Source organism: Sebastes fasciatus, chromosome 5 (assembly GCF_043250625.1).
Source record: "Sebastes fasciatus isolate fSebFas1 chromosome 5, fSebFas1.pri, whole genome shotgun sequence".
Taxonomy (NCBI): Eukaryota; Metazoa; Chordata; class Actinopteri; order Perciformes; family Sebastidae; genus Sebastes; species Sebastes fasciatus.
The window spans coordinates 8,513,705-8,531,475 of record NC_133799.1 but is presented as its reverse complement, the minus strand read 5'-3'; the positions used below and the strand labels follow the sequence as shown (position 1 = coordinate 8,531,475).

Sequence of the window (17,771 nt, the reverse complement as noted above, 5' to 3'; positions counted from 1 at the left end):
AGGTTCGACTCATGAGCACAGTCGTTCTAAAATCCTGTCAGCAGGTACAAAATCAGATGAATTCAAAATCCTGTCAAATCCAGAACAGAAAAAACCCTGGTTTCAAAGTTTTAGGAGTATTTTATAACTTTATTGAGTTCCAACATTGACGGCATGACAAACAGATATGTGTTCAGTATGCTGATGTTCCTGTCTGTCAGTCCCTCTGGTCTCCTGTTACATGAGTTTACTGTAATTAGCACATCATGACCAAAATGTTCTGGAGCTGTGGGTCTGTCAACAAACTGCCTCACTTGTTGTGTTATGGTAATAATGCTTTTAGAGGTACAGCCGTGCAAACATTCTAGGAAGACGTGATGTGTACTTATTGGAAAATATCACATCGCATCGCAATTCTCCACTTTTCCCATTTTCTGTCATTATCGATGTCCACTTTGTCTACCGCTTTATTTATCATCCATATACAAGCACTCTCAGCACTACTGTTTCTCTCGTATTAATTCACCCTCGCTTCCTACTTAGATTTCATTCTGTGCTGTGTTTTGTATTTTGGAGGTAACTTGTTTTATTGACCACATGAATTTGTACACAAAATCACATGACTCCTCAGGCATTGCTAGATTTGTGTAGCTCATGAAAAGGTCAGGCTGCATTAATGTGGCGGGAATGGAAAGCTGGAAAAAAACATGGTCGGTTAAGGTAAGGTATTGACCTTGAATGGTTAAGGTTAAGCATTGATGTCAAATAGTTTAGATTAGGCATTGACCTTGAATAGACAAAGCTGCATTGGGTAGAATTGGAGAAAATCTGATAAAAAAAAGTTATTTTTATAGGTGCTCCTAATGGCATCTGCAAGATTTAACAGGCCGGAGGAAAACAACCAATCAGAGCCGAGCTGGAGTCTGCCGTCCAGCTTCCGTCTATGAGAGCCACGAGTCAATCACTCGCGAACTCCGATCAAACGGTCAAACTAGACTAGAAAGGTTGTGACCAGGCAGCCATGTTGAGATAAGTTGAGGAAAATACCAAGCACTGCCCACCAGCTGGAGCAAACGTTCTCATTTTACAGCTAAACAGTACACTACAAGATGTTTCTGAAAACATTTGAGGCGAGAAATAGGCATTACAGTAACAGAATATTGATTCATATTTGATCAGCGCTGCCTAGATTGACAGTTTGATCTGAATTCATGAGTGATTGACAGCTGCCTCTGTTGAATGAACAGCCAATAGGAACGCTCTTTTTCTGAAATGACCTTTGATTGTCCAAAGTCTCCCGTCACCGGCTAGATTTTGTAAAGCCTGAAAACAGAGCCATGAGGAGTTTTTGCCCAATAATGCCAAAAATATTCTGCCTACTGCAGGTTTATACCGACCTCGAATGGTTAACGTTAGGCACTTACCTTGAATTGTCAAGGTTAGGATAGGTCGATGGGCAGCGAGTCTTATGAGAGTTTTTGCAAGTTTTCACAATTTGTGGGTTACCTTCTAGACACGACCAAAAAACAAGGCTGGACAAACAAGACTGTTTCAGAAACATAAGATGAAGTAATTTGCAGTTTCCTTTGCTTTTTAAAGCCCACTTTTGTTTTTCATTTAGAAATCTGAAATGTCTCCTGGCGAGCTTCAATAAAGGAGCAGCTTGATTAGAAAGCAAATGTGAACGGCCTCAGTCTGAGAATAAACAACCAGGTTTACAAGCCAGGTTTGCTCGGAAAACATTTGAATGGAAAACAAACAAAACAATACGGGTGATTCGATGGCACTAGCCAGGGGAGTTTGATTCAGCGAGGGCGGATGTAGCGCTTTCATTCATAAAAACACTGCAGGAAACTTCAGGACGCTCAAATGACACTTCCTCCCCAGGCTTTATGTCCAAAGAGCTTTCATTTAGAAGAATAAGAGGCTTTGAATGGCTCAGGGTGCCAAACTGATGCTGCTGAGAGGATGCAGAGAGACATTAAGGTAGAGATCAGAGGTGTGACTCACTCTGGATGTCATTACCTGTTGCTTGACTGATGCAGACTTCTTCAGTGAGAGTGGGCGCTGAATGAAAACATCAATTCATGCAGAGACACAAGTGGGTTGTTGGGGAGTTGTGAGCATACTGTAGAAACGTAATTACAGACTGTTAAGAGACTCCCAGTGGCTTGATATAAAATCAAACTCCCGCATTTCTACATCCTTTTGCTCTCTTCACTTTCCCTGACTGCCAAATCATAATTCATCCAAGACATTTCAGAAAACAATCTTAAAAGCATTTATTGCTCAGATAATTAGTTTCTTTTGGTGGAACAGGTTCTGGTCCTTATTGTGTACTAGGATTAGATCAATGTGACTTTTAGAAGTGTTGCTGTGTTGGTAACAACTTTTCAGTTTCATTCAGTCTTCAACTTTTGCGGATAAATAAAAAGAACGGAAATTAAAAGAAACAGTGTTATGACGGCAAACTGACATTACAAGCAGCAGGGAGGAACAATATGTTAAAATTGCTCATCATTTCCTATAAAACCCTAATTGGTTTCAAGGCAGTCACAAAAAATTATACTAAGGTGATAGCAGCACTAAAACAGCCTCGATCTGCCACCAGATGACGATCCCCTACTTTATTGTGCTGGCTGGGAGGAGACGACTCACTAGGTTTGAGATAATACAATGTGATGACGCACATGCTTGGCATCGGGACGCCTCAGCACTTTCTCTCTATTCCAGCCAAACTCTCTAATTTGTTCCATATTTGTTTTTTTCCCCATGAAGATGGAAAGAAGAGTCACACTCCCTTATAATATGACTTGTCTCTCAAAGGAGAAAAGTGTACGAGCACATAACCTACTTGTGTGTGGAATAAGTGACAAAACAGTTGTGTGTGTGTGTGTGTGTGTGTGTGTGCAGAAACAAGGTGGAGATTGTATCCCAGAGAGAGTCAGTGAGTGTGGTTTTATGAGTGACTCCATCACACTCTGATGATCTGGTTATTGCAGTGCAGAGAACAAGCTGATAGTCAATACTGCTGTCATTTCATCACATCATCGCACACACTGCTGTACTGATGTGTGTTTATGTCGGAGTGTGCATAAGACAGAGAGAGGGTGAGAGTCAGAGGCAAAAAGAAAGAAAGAAAGAAAGAAAGAAAAGAACCACAAGATGAATAAGACATGCTCATCTTACCCCTCAGGCTCTTTGCTTTGCTTTCTGATGCTAAGTGTTACCACACACGAACCTTCATCTCTGAGCCTCGCTGCTGTCACTACCAGATGTTATCAACTCACATCTGGCAAAAATGTGTGTTGTTCACGTGTTGTGCATCCACAAACCCCAACAACAACTGCTCTGTGTGTTTTCCAGGCCGGTTTTTGATCCAGCGGAGGAGTATTGCCACTAATAACAGCCATTAAATCTATTCGCTGTGGCTGTCTCGTTAATTCCTGCGAGACCTGAGGGCTGTACACACTGTTTTTTCTCACACACACACATACACACAGTGTGCACACATGACCTGAATTGAGGTCCAGTTGTGTTGCAACACTCAGGAAAACCTCCATAAGAGAAACAAGAAGGGGCAATAAAAAATATTAAAGTAAATAGTAAAGTACTGCAGGGCTGCAACTGATTTGTTTTTAATGTCAATTACTTTCTTGATTGTTTTTTTTTTTTCAATGAATAAAGCATTGATTTAAAAGTCCATTACACATTGGCATTTTCAAATTACTTGTTTTGTCCAATGAACAGCTCAAAACGTAAAGATATTCAATTTACAATAATATAAAAAAGAGAAAAGCAGTGAATGTTTACGGTTTTTGCTTGATAAATGACTTGAGGATTAATCGAAAATCAATCAAAATTGTTGTTGCTTAGTTCTGTTGATTTAATTAAAGGTACTAAATTTGATATCCATACCATTAAAGGCAGGGTTGACGATGTTATCCAGTATGTACTGTTTGTTATATTGGTTGAAATGGTCTTTACACCCCGACAGCGATCCATTACTTATGAGCTCTGAGAACGGACCGGAAACGAGCCGTCATCTGCAGCTGCTGTAATTCTGTAAAAATTAATCACTGCCTCGAGGTCCGCTAGGAAAGAACCAATCAGATGTCTTCCTGCCTCCTTGCTCGTACTCTACCCTTGGCGTGAACCAGCCTGAACTCAAAGTGCGTCGCCGCCGCAAGTTTACTGGAGAATGGAAGAGAAAACTCAGCCAAAGGTAGCACTGCCGCGGTTACTTGTCATGAGGTAGCGTTGTTGAGTTGAGGTCCTCTCTCCGCTCTGTGTCTGTGAAGTAGTTGCGATGCGGCGGTGCTCGTGCATGTGTGTAGGGGGGCGTGAGTTTAGACGGGTTTAGATGGAGCTCCTGAGGCGATGCTACTTTCAAATGATGCTAGCTTTCCAACATCGTCGACCCTATCTTTAATAAAGCAGCGAACAACTATTTGTAAAGGTATAGAGGAGTGACGTCTACCTGAGCATAGAATGAATTCGCTCTCCCTCTGTGTGTGTTGTTTACCGAGCTTCTCCATGCTTTGTTGACATAGCCGGGCCAACCACGCATGCTTTTAGTGCATGTGAGCGTGTCCCACAGCTAGCTCACAACTCTGCACTGCTCTCATACGGCGGTTTAAGCTGATAACACCGTCCCAACTGATGCTGTTGAGGCGAAAGCGTAGCACCCATCCTCCAGTTCCCCCTCCGGTTAACACTGTTAGCTCAGTCTGCACTGTTGCCGTTGTTTGCATTCTGGATGTAAAGAGGGAAAAGTGAGAGAGAAGGCAAATGGTTTCATATACTTCTAAATGACACAGTCTCAATGTTTTTTTCCCATATGGAGGTTTGGGCACATACTGCCTTGACTCACTCTCTTTTTTTCCTCTCTGCTTCTCTGACACTTTCCCTGTCTGTCTCTTCTCTAACAGGTCTTGATGTTTGGCAGGTGCTGTGTCTCATGTGCAGATTTGCAATTGGAAATCTTTTCTCTTAACTCAATAAACAGCCACTGAACAGTGGAAACATTCCACCTCTACCATTTTTTCCTTTCTTTTATATATAGTGATTGTCCTAAAATGAGTTGAGCAGAAGAAAAATCAAAGTGAATCATTGTAAAGCGAAATGTAATCAATCATTCTATAATAACAATGTATCAAATGACAATGTGAAAGGGATCGCTCATAGTGAAGAACCTATAAAGAATTATCTACTGAATCTGCAGCTTCCCTCGGCTTTATGGAGCTTTATAGCGAGTCATTGTCCCTGCTCAACATCAAACAGCAGAGCATTTAGCAGCTAAAGGGCCAGATATTTCCCTCAGGAGTTGGTAGAGACCAAAACAGAGCTAAAAGAGAGTGAATATTGGACTTACAATAATCAGACGCCAAATGAAAGATAATATTGCTCTGAAACTGTTTGCTAACCAGATCCAGCCCGTTCTCATTTCCACAGCGTCAAATACTGATGCTTGTCATGCTGCTTGGCGTCTGATATCGACGCACAAGGAAACCCTATAGTATCTATATGAGATGGACTGGGCTTTCAAGTAACTACAGTGTAAACCTATCCACATCATTATTAAACGCTCAGAGAAAGTTCAGGAGTGTGCTGACGTAGTTTTAAGAGTGACTCATAGAGAGGGCGGGAGGGGAGGTAGATGGGTCCAACAAACACAGGGCTTTCCTCCAGGAGACCACTGTTCGTGCCCTGTGTGTTCACAATGTTAAGTTTCACTTTCACTTCACAAGCATAGTCATTTTAAGCAAAACCATGTTGTATTTTTTAAACCTAACTAAGTGGTTTTGTTGCCTAAACCTAAGCAAGTGTTTTTATTTGAATTCACAGCGTTAACCACGTGTTTACTGCGACTGTAGTGGAGCATCTTAGTTTAAAGCGCTGGGCTGTGCGTTAGAAATTGAGGCCATGGGGTCCTGACCAAGCGTCAGTATGAGACAAATTGGGATGAGAATGTGTTACAAGTTCAACATATCAACTTAAAAGGTGATAATATGTCAGTGTTGTGTCTACATCTTGTTTCTGCTGCCCCCAAGTGGCCAAAAAACAAACAAACAGTTATTGCAGGTTTAAATATACAATATTGTGGGGGAAAAAACTAAGAACTTAACTTTTCATGGTTCACTAGCTTCGATGCTGATGCCAGCAAAAGTGGACCTTTTTTATCACACACAAACAACAACAACAACAACAACAACAACAACAACAACAACAACAACACTTTTCACATTGAGGTCTGTGGATTATCCTGATATTAAGTTTAAAGGAAGAGTATGTTATGGGGCTTTTTTGCTTGAATAATATCAACCCATCACTGTGCACTTTGAATTGTACGAACCTGTATGAAAGATGCTATACAAATGAGTTTGACATGTCCCACCAGTAAGAAAGCAACACAGCAGAAGCTCAAATTCAGATTTTAAACCATCTCTTCAGAAACTGGTAAAGTGCCTAACTTCGTCGGATTACATAACCACTTTGTTTACACTAATTTCTCAAAATTGTATGAGACTGTTTAGTTTTTGGATCCCACTGCCTTGTGTCAGTTCCCAGAATGGCAGACGTCAGCAGGTCCTACTGTCCTCTGGCTGATGGTCTGTGGGATTTTAAAGATATTGGCAGCATTAAGCAGAACTCCAGAGAAACGCAGGGGTCAGCTGGTATTTCAGCAGACGTAGCTTTCGAGGAGACATGTGATACAGTTTTACTCTGGAAAAGACATCATCCCGCTCAAACTTCGTCAGCACACACTACTGCTTACATGACGGTGAAGTAAATGCATGATAAGCAGGCACTCAGACCGAAGCTCATACTCTGTGATGTTCAAATTTAAAAAAAGGAAAGCGAGATGAGAGAGGTCTTGTTAACAGGCAGAGGTGTTTGTTGGGCCTAATTCATGTTTTCCTCTGAACACTCTGTCAGTGTGGCTGCTGCATTTCTCAGGAACAAGGATATTCATAGTTATCCTGGGCATGATGCCAATGGAAATAAGGATGTCCAGTATATGGACTTTCCACAAATATGAGGACACAGAACTTTGTATTGCAAATATTTTAGCTATTAACGGGAAACCAGATGTTTTAAACGAGAAAACAACAAACATGACAAATGTTCACGATAAGAAAATTCCAGGGAAGGCCTGATAGGGAAGTATATTTTACAGTGGAACAATAAAAGAGCTTGTTTTGTGTCCGTCTGTGTTTTAATTCAAATGTTGTGAGAGATGACTAGACTTCTGCACCTCACCTCAGCTGTGCACATCACAGGTCATTTCAGAGAGAGAGAGAGCGTTTGGCTGTGCTCCGGCTGGTGGGCGGTGCTTGGTATGTCCTCAAGAGATCTCAACATGGCTCACAAACTTTCCAATTTTACAGCTAAACAGTACACTACAAGATGTTTCTGAAAACATTTGAGGACGTTTGATTTGAGTTTGCGAGTGATTGACAGCTGCTCAGAGACAGCAGACTCCAGATCAGCTCTGATTGGTTGTTTTTTCTCCGGTCTGTGAAATCTTACAGATGTCATTAGGGGCACCAGAGGACACCGGAGAACACAGAGGCACATGATTTTTTTCAGATTACCAGTCTCATGTACTACTGTCAAGATATAGTGACCGTTTTTTTAAATCATATTTGCATCAATTCTACCCACTACTGCTTTAAACTCAGAAGGAAAGATTGTTCAGATCACTAAATGATAAGTGCAGGACGGTGCGGTCAAATCATTTTTTTTTTATACCTCAATATCAGGTTTTGGCATTGCACACTGGCGTCGGAAGTTAGATTAATTTACTGTACCTGCTGTGCTCCACTATTAGAAAAGAGTGGAATGAATGTACAAAAAGGCTCTTGACAAGAACATTTACGTTACATCTACATTTGTACTGTAGAAGGTCAAACTAGCGATTGTGCTCGATTGATCTACTTCGGCCTTTTCCTCTCTCTGGTCACTTCGGTCCTCTCAGAGGAAATGAGCATTACGAGGATGACCTACTTTGAGTTTTCAGACATCAGCAGACCAGTGAGCATCCCAGCAGAGGGTACTGACCTCTCACTGGTCCTGATGAATGATGTATCCTTCTTTACTTTAACATGTTATAGTATTTGCTGTTTGGTCTTGAACTAAGCAAGACGTCTTTATTCACACTAACAGTCGGCTTTATTCAGGAGACACTGTATTTCTGATATCAAGGTACAGCTGTTGGGACAGGAAGCTAAATTTGGACTAGATTAGGTTCGGATACATTTTCAATTAAAGCTGAATATTGTGAGGATTTTAAAGGAATCGATCAATATTATGCTTTTGTGGATAGTTTAACATTTTGTGCTTATTTACTAAAATAAACAAAATAAAAAAATCAACCTATATACCCCTAAACCCAGTTCCCATGGCCTCTGAGGTAATTCCTGGAGAGCATGCTCTATAACAATGCCCCTTCGACTGACATTATTTCCGCCCTTCCACAAAAGAGCACTTAAGCGATAAGAAATATTTAAATCAAGTTACAATGCATCCTTCAGTGAACAAAGAGATTGAATATGAAAGGGGGCTGCTGGCAGGTGAATCTCATTGCAGCAGAATCACATATGCATTTGAAATAAAGAGATTACATCATCCCTTTCAGTGACATCATCCCAACCAGTCTGCAAGCATGACATCATCCTCTTGGTATGTAATCCCCCCGTCCCCGTGAGGATTTTTTTGTCTCGTGTGCAGCATCTGATTAATTATTCATGAGCGTCTGAGGTGCCTGAGGTGCAGAGATGCTGCAGGCCGGGAGGCCGTTTGTTAGAAGGAGTCAACTCATAATGTTGATGCAGTGTAATAAGCTTAACTCATCTACTGTAGTGAGTGATGACACCGTAGCTCTGCTGTCAGATTATCACCCTGAGCAATGATGACATGGGAATAATGATAATGAATAATGTTACATGTTCTAACAGTGACAGGACTATATTTGAACCTGGGTGAAATAAAAATGTCTTGGTGGGCGGCATTTAAGGGGTCAAACGGATGATATTTTTCAAACGTAATGAAAATAAGTATCAAGTTTAAAGGCCAATTATGCTCACTCATACAAGGAATTTAACTCGGTTAACTCACAATCTGCTTACTCATAGAGTAAATAAACAAAGATACTTTTCTTATACTTTATTGTCATTGATTATATTCATTGTATATGACCATACTAGGTCTGTAACCCCTAATGCATCATCTATAGGTGTAAGAACTCTAGAAGAAACAAATAAAGAGTCTTTCTTTGTTTATTGTGGGCAAAAATTAACGTGTTTCAGCTATAAGCCATCATCAGTGTAATCACTCTAGCAGTAATGCCAATTTTAAACACACATCGGGAAAGAGAATATGTAATAAGATTCATCTGTGAATGCACCGCTAGGAAACAGCCTCTCAAGGGAGACCGCAATAGTCAGAAAACAACAAGTACTAGTGTCACAAGCTGAAAGATAATATTAATATATATATATATATATATTTAATATAGAAATATTAAATGCCCAAGACCAGAAATATATGACAAATAAATAATGAATGAAGATACACACCTTAATGGTTTCTTCAGTTCTTGCCACCAAAGTGCACCGGATACTGTTTGAGATTTGATATTATTATTACAAATAACAATAATGATTGAGATGAAGTAGAACATGACAAATAGAAAAAAGAAACAAATAAATAAATAACTAAATACACACATAAATAAATAAATAAATACATAAATAAATAAATAAATAAATAAATAAATAAATAAATAAATAAATAAATAAATAAATAAATAAATAAGCATATGCCCTTAACATGATGACATAAATAAATGTAAAATGAATAACAGCAGCTGAACAAACATATATTAAGTGTTTATATACAGGTTATAACATGCTGCTGAAACTTACCAAAATGGTCTTTGAATAGTCTGTGAATGATGACTGACATGGTGATCAGATTCATGTAGTAGTTGCCCTTTATTAGTCTCCTGGTGTCACTGATCAGTCATGGATAACTATCAGATTTTGATTATTCATCTACTTGTTAATTTATTTTGCACCACACAAATATCTTCACATGGGGATTACATACCAGGAGGATGATGTCATTCTTACACACAGGTTGGGATGATGTCATTGGAGGGAATGATATCATCTCCTCATGTTGAATTCATACTCTATAGGCGAGGCTGCTGACGCTGCAGCAGTGTCTCTCCTTGCTCACGCTCTCTTTCACATCCCTGTCTGATCAGTGAACCTTACATTTTGACCTAATGTGTACTGTGTAGTAGGCTGTGTGAATCTCATATTTATGTATCGCTTTAATGTTGTGCAGAAGTAGGAATGGTGGACAGATGAAAGTGCTTTAGTGGTCATGGTGTGCAGGGATAACCTCATTGCCAGCATGTTTGTCTTTTTCTAGAATCCAAAGTATGTTGACTTTATGAGTAATGTCGGCGGTAACGGTGTGAATAAAACCATCTGTCTTCATGTTATTCCACTATTAAAATAACTCCCATCAAAAAGTATTTTTCAACTATTTTAATAAGGCTCCAAAGTAAGAGTCTAGCATGTGCTTTTTTTTTTAATAGATGATGTTTAAAGTCATAAATTAGGCGTCATTCTGTCATCAGTGGCAGTTTTCTACTTATTCATGCCAGTTTGTTGGTTTGACAGAAAGCAGATGACACCGGGACATGTTTGCGATCACAAATCATCCGACAATAACATGACTGTAATTAACAAGTGTAACAAAATAGATGTTTTAATAGCAGAGGAAAAAAAGCTCTTTTCTTACTAACTCTGAGGGGATTTGGGATATGTGTGAAACCAGATGCTTTTAACACTGCAGCATTCAATGACAGAGCAACAACAGGCTGCTCACAGTAATGAGCAAAATCAATCTCTATAAAGATCAGTAGGCTGTGAAAGATGTTCCTCCGTCGTGACGCAGATCAAGGAAAGCCATTTGCAAATGAACCTCCTCCCCTTCACTAATTTATGCAAGAACACAATGACGCATCCTTTCTACGTCATAAAGTTTGATCGTGACTGCAGGCAGGATCTCACTCCGTCGCTCACACACACAAACCTGTACTACTATACTTGTGAGGGCATTGTATTGCATTAATTCCCTGGAAGCTTATACCCTAACTTTAACCATAACTGCTCCATACCTAACCTTAATGTAACCTCAGTCTGGTCCAATCTGGGCAGCATAATGGCTTTGTGTTTAGCACGGTTGCCACCCAGCAAGAAGGTCCAGAATCCAAATCTGTCAGCCAGCTGTGTCCTTTGTACCTGGGTTTCCTCCAGATGCTCTGCTCTCCTCTCACAGTCCAGAGGCATGCAGGTGAGATGAATTGGAAACTCCAAATTGTCCATATGTGAAAGAAAGTAGGAGCCAGGTCTGCCCAAAGTGGGGCCCGTGGGCCAAAGTTGGTCCGCCATGAGGTTTCGATTTTGCCCACCAGATGTTAGCGAATTATTTTCTTTTAACTAAAAGACCCGACGGCTTTACTGTCTTTCGGAGGCTGTAGCAGGCTCGGTTTTAGAGTTAGAGTGAAGTTACCGGTATCATATGAAACTACAAAGTAGGGATCCATTGATACCAACCATGTCATGCAGGAAGGAGGCTAATTAAAGCTCCAAAATTAGTCTAAAACTGAAAACTGGCATGAATATTTCTGCATATGTGGTCCCTAAACAGTCTTGGAATCGCATAAATTGGGTATGACAGGAAATGAGCCCAATTGTATTCAGCAGGTGGGTTTTAAGGAGTTAAGTATGTAAAAGCTAAAATTATATTAATTTAGGGAAACTTGGGATCCTAGTACCATTTTGCATCTTAACAATACAATACAATAGAATAGGTTTTTACTTTTGTCCCGTGGCCCACCATTGAGTTCCAGTTTTGGCCCTCCAAGGGAAAAAGTTTGAGCACCTCTGGTCTGTACTGTTAATGACTGACAACCTTTCCAGAGTGTCCCCTGCTTCTCAGCCACTGTGCAAAGTATTAATTGGATGGATGGATACTTCCAACCTTGACCCTAAAATCAAGTCTAGCACTAAAATAAATGCTTAACCATGTGGGGACTGGAATTTTCTGTCTGGGAGTTGTCTGTGTTTTCGTTGTACAACCATTTCACAGTATGTTTTCAGTTTATAAAAAGTTAATTATAACCTTTTTGGTCGACTGAAAATGTCCTATTCAGTGTTCGGTTGTACTTAGCTCCACCCTCTTATGTCACTTCTGTTTGCAAAAAATCAAGATGGTGACAGCCAAAATGCCGAACTCGAGGCTTCAAAACGGCAGTCCACAAACTAATGGGTGACTAAGTCCACTTCTTATGTACAGTCTGTGGTACATACACTGTGCCCTTTGAAAGCCATCAAGCAAATCTCCTGCAGTACCGAGTATCCAATGACAGCATACCAATAAAGCATATAATCACATAAACATGTTATGTGTGGGATTATGAATTAACAGCATTGACACAAACAGACTGACCAGCCATTAGCTTGTCATCTTGATATCCACTTATTCTGACAATCACTGTCGGTAACACCAGTATATGACACTTCCCATAATGCCACACATCATATCTGTCTGACAGCCAGTGATTTACTGTTGTGGTTATATTACATTTAATCTCATTTAATCATTATTTGTTATCACACAGTGATAATTTCTGCAGGTCCCAGTTCTGGGTACAGCCGTGCAGACAGCTATTGACACAAGCAGCCAGATGTGTTGATGGGAACACTACATTGAACCTGTTTGTATTGATCGTGTGAGAAGAAAGAGAGGTGGGAAACCATGCAAAACACTAGAAGACAAACAGTAGTAAATGAGCATTTGTAATTATTCTTCCTTGTTAAATAAATGTGCTTTGGTTAATGTGTCAATCGTTAGTCACAACTGTAAATATATATCCATATCTCGACAGTTCAACCATTGATTTTGTAATATTTCTGATATTATTATATAAAAATACTGTATATAACTGCAGGTGAAAGTGCAAATCTGTGGAGTCATTATCCGGTTTATGAATCCAATGCTGTTTGCAGGGTCAACACCACAAATAAATGTGAAGCCTGTGGGAAACACTGATAAGCTGTAAGCACAAATGAGCATTGCCCTTTTCATTTCTAAATGTCCACCTTTATTCTCTTCATACAGACAATACCTGTGTTTTCCGTTGACATGAACCATCTAAAATGCACCTCTGGAGAAATATATGGACACCAGGCAGCTTTACAGTAATAAAGTGTGTTCTGTATTTTTATGTTTTGGGAAAATATAAATATAACACACAAGTTTCAGGCCACATCTCCAGGACAACAAATTCATTCACTATTCACTCTTCTATATGTGGAGTTCCCTGTAATGTTAATAGTGACCCAGACATACTTTCCATTATTGACTGAACTGTCTGTTCAGTTGGAAAAGTAGGTTTACTTAGTGGTGTGGCCAAGGATCCACATCTGGATGGAGAATTTTTTCCAGGACTAAAACAGTGGGCTTTTTAGGAGCATTTTTTAAAAAAGAAAGAAGTTGAGTGTACGCAGAAGCTTGCATGAGATCACTAATCCACTACTAGACCGTTTGCACCTGCGTTTGTCCCTATTTCACTGTAATGGGTGGACTCCTGTTTCATGCAAATACAAGACTGTGTGACTAACATCTGTAACAACTGTGAGGCTGAAGTGTAGTTCCCTAGAAGTCAGTTTTTGTTTTCAGAGGAAGAGATACAGAAAACAGAAGGGAGTGTCATTCAGAGGAAGACAAAGACGTTAAAGCGTTTAGTATCATGTTCTTCATGTTGCCAGCAGTCGACTTATCATCACGTACAGCTTTGTAGACTGAAAGATAAGTGAACAGCACATTTTACAAAACATGATTTGCCCTTTAGGTCAGTGTCAAATCTCTAAGTATCGTTGTGAATTTTTGGAAAGTGCCTGTGTGTAAGTTGGCCTTTTCTAGCTCTGTCTTATGCCATGATGGGAATAATAATCACCTAAATAAAAATGCAGGATTTAGTGTTAATTCTCTTAAGAAAAGAAGTCTGAAATGTGGTGACATTTCAAACCGTGCAGATTAACTCACACCTCACAGATTGTTTTAAGTATTTATTTATGTATTCATTAGCAGAAGAATTACCACTACAGATTCAAGTGCACAGCTGCAAACTCACTTATTTGTAAAAAAATATATAAATGCAAAAAAATGTGGCTACTCCCTTTGGTGACAGCTCAAAACAAAGCAAGCTAAAAGTTGGACTCTTACCAAAAATAAGTTTATTCAAGTGTACTATTAGTATAAAAGTTAGACAGAGGAGACGTCAGAGATGTTCTACTGTACATGCCTATAACGGTGCATCCAGAGTGGTAGGATTTCCGGAGGTGTTCCTGAACGCATCACGGTGGGCAGGGCTCCCTCGTCTCTCTCTCTCAGCTCCTCTATCAGCTCCTCTTCAGTGTTCAGCTGTGTTCACTCTCATTTCTCTACACCGGGAGGCTCAGCTGGGCTCCATACGTCAGGGAAGCAGCAGCAGAGTGTGTGTGAGAGAGAAACCCATTGTGCTTGGAGGAAATCCTCTCATCATCATCATTGTTGTTGCTGGTTTCAGACTCAAATATTGGAAAGTGGACTCTGACAGATCTGCATCGAGGATTTAAACTCACCTGGATGAACTGGGACAAAAGAAAACCTGCCAGGAGAGATGTAAGGACACAGTTTCATTATTATAGCCTCCTATTTCTCACTTTCTAATCATGATGTGTTTGTGGTTTCGGGCTTTCAACCCTTCTTGTGACCTTTCAGACTTTCTGTCTCTCTTTCACACACACAGGTGATGAAGAATTACTCTCCCACTTCTGTCAAACTGACAGCTTGAATGTTTTTCACTTGTGATGTATTTTGTGGTTTTGCTCCAACTGATAAATGACGCACTTTACAAATGTGTTAATAGATAGATAGATAGATCTAGTTATCACTTTCCACATACTATGATGAGTTTGTGGTTTTTGGCTGCCAACCCTTCTTGTGACCTTTCAGACTTTCTGTCTCTCTTTCACACACACAGGTGATGAAGAATTACTCTCCCACTTCTGTCAAACTGACAGCTTGAATGTTTTTCACTTGTGATGTATTTTGTGGTTTTGCTCCAACTGATGAATGACGCACTTTACAAATGTGTTAATAGATAGATAGATAATTAGATCTAGTTCTCACTTTCCACATAATATGACGAGTTTGTGGTTTTTGGCTTCCAACCCTTCTTGTGACCTTTCCGACTCTCCGCCTCTCTTTTCACACACACAGGTGGTGTAAAACGGACAGCTTTAACGTTTTCTTCTGATGTATTTTGAGGTTTCTCCTGTCATTTCTGTGTTATTTAAGCTCCACTGATGATGCACTTCACAGATGTGTTATTATAAGATAGATAGATGGATAGATAAAGTGCAGAGCATTGTTGGTGAGTTTTCTCTTTTCTTTCATTCAACTTTTCATTCTTTTTCCATTGAGAAATATTTGTTGCATTTCATCATTTCCTCATTTTTTCTTGTTCATGTTTCACTTTTCAACTCGTCAGGAAGAGAATAGCCATTGTCCCCTAAATAGAAAAGAGAAAAACTTGCCAGAAATAAGCTGCTTGTGATTTGATGGGTGGAAACAAGCCCCGGCGCGCCTCCATTGCAGAGCAGCTTGAGGCTGGCAGGGTTAGTGAGTCAGACCCTGGATGAATAGTTGGAGAGGTGGAGTCCTTGGAGGACATGGAGCAGAGGGGCACAGCTTTCCTTTTTTTGTGCATGTGGAAAATAGTTTCAGGTGGTTGTCTTGATCCAAGCCTATTTTTTTTATTTATTTTTTTTATTTAAGGTTAAAGGAATACATACACATACTTGTAAAGGGACATATAGACAGCAGCAACAACATATATAAACAAAAAAAAGAAACATAAGAAAAAGAAAAGAAAAAAAAAGTACTACCCGTTGAAATAGTGCAGTGTCAAGAGAAGTTCATATTCATATACATACATATTATATACTTGTTTCCAAAGAAAGTGAGGAAGCAGGAGCAAAGATGGCTGCCAACTTTTTATTAGGAAGCTTGACTTTCTCCCATCATTGCTGGTTCTTGAGTGAGGTATGACAAGAGACACTGAGCATCAGCTGTCAGTACTGATTTGAAGTGTATTTTTTAGGGCCGTCAATCGATTAAAATATTTAATCGCGATTAATCGTAAATTAATCGCACATTTTTTATCTGTTCAAAATGTACCTTAAAGGGAGATTTGTGAAGTATGTAATACTCCTATCAACATGGGAGTGGACAAATATGCAAATGTATGTATATATTTATTATTGGAAATCAATTAACAACACAAAACAATGACAAATGTTGTCCAGAAAGAAACCCTATGCTCAAATCATAAAAGGGCAAATTCAAGTGTTCTGACACTGCTCGTCGGTATCCACCCATTTTCAGCTCAAGGGACCCCTTTGAAAATAGCTATGTCAGTTTTTCCTCGCCAAAATTCAGCGTACGTTTGAAGCGTTATTTAGCCTTTTCATGACAAGCTAGTATGACATGGTTGGTACCAATAGATTCCTTAATTTTTTTAGTTTCATATGATACCAGGATCTTCACTCTAGCTTTAAAATCTGCTACAACCTAAAAATCACAAGTTGCGTTAAGGCGTTAAAGGAATTGGTGTTATTATTGCATTAACTTTGACAGCCCTAGTATTTTTATAGCACCACAAAGGCTGCAAGATACTTTAAAAACAAAATTTGACATCTTTTTTACATCATTGAATGTTTGGCTACTACCCCCAACGTATTTAAATATGATAATATGAACATATGTAGTCCACTTACAAGATATCATGAGTGTGGACTTCATCCGTCCCTTTCCTCTGTTCATTCATCCCGTCCTGGTGGTTGAGGTTTCACAACCTGAGTAACTTTGGAACATCCACTGGCTTACTTAGCTAGTTCAGTATTAGTATATGAATATGAATAGCCTGTTGTGTAATGCTTATTATGCATCAGAAACACAAGAGCACCTGTTAAACCAACAGTTGACTCTTTAAAGCTTTAAATCCTAACTGAACCACGTTGTTATGATAAGACTACTACTCGCTATTGGCTTTGAGATTGCTCCTCGCTAGACTTAGGCGATATGATGATAAATACTATGGCATGATGTAAATTTGATACTGTGACAGCTATCGGATTAATATCTCTGATTAGATTAAAACTGTGTAGGCGGTGGTGCAAATCAGTGAGCAGGAGTGCTTCATGGCATGGCTTGGATTTCGGCATCAATGTGAAAATGTACCTGTCAGATATTGAATTTATGGGAAATATACATTACTATCTGATTATTTTATCCATGAACAGTTTGTCATTAGATCATGATATATGTTGATATCATCATAATATAAAATCATATATACCGTGATAGGGGATTTTATCCATATCACTTACTTATTGTCCTTCCTACATTTCCCCTCTTGGGATCAATAAAGTCTCATCTTATCTTATAAAGCTGGTTTTGATAGAACAGAGGCTGAAAGTTTGTGTGCTAATAAAGAACTCAGGATGCTGTATCTTTCCATCTAACATGCACATGAAAATGGGTGTGACGTCTTTCGCTACATCCTGAGGCTAGGATTGACATTTCTGCTTGTTTTTCTAAATGTTTGTTTTGAATACCTGAAGGTGATGGCAGGTGTTTGATGTACATAGGTGTTATTTTGT

At 39.4% G+C, this 17,771-nt stretch overlaps 1 protein-coding gene across 1 annotated transcript in view; it reads left to right on the top strand.

Annotated features, from left to right (window-relative positions):
- Positions 1 to 14,478: 14,478 nt before the first annotated feature.
- The window catches only part of lepr (leptin receptor), a 30,919-nt gene continuing 27,626 nt past the window's right edge, over positions 14,479 to 17,771 (top strand). Inside the window, exon 1 of the mRNA XM_074634904.1 lies at positions 14,479 to 14,727. The gene's annotated coding sequence lies outside the window, so the exon portion shown is untranslated. The remainder of the gene's footprint in view (positions 14,728 to 17,771) is intronic.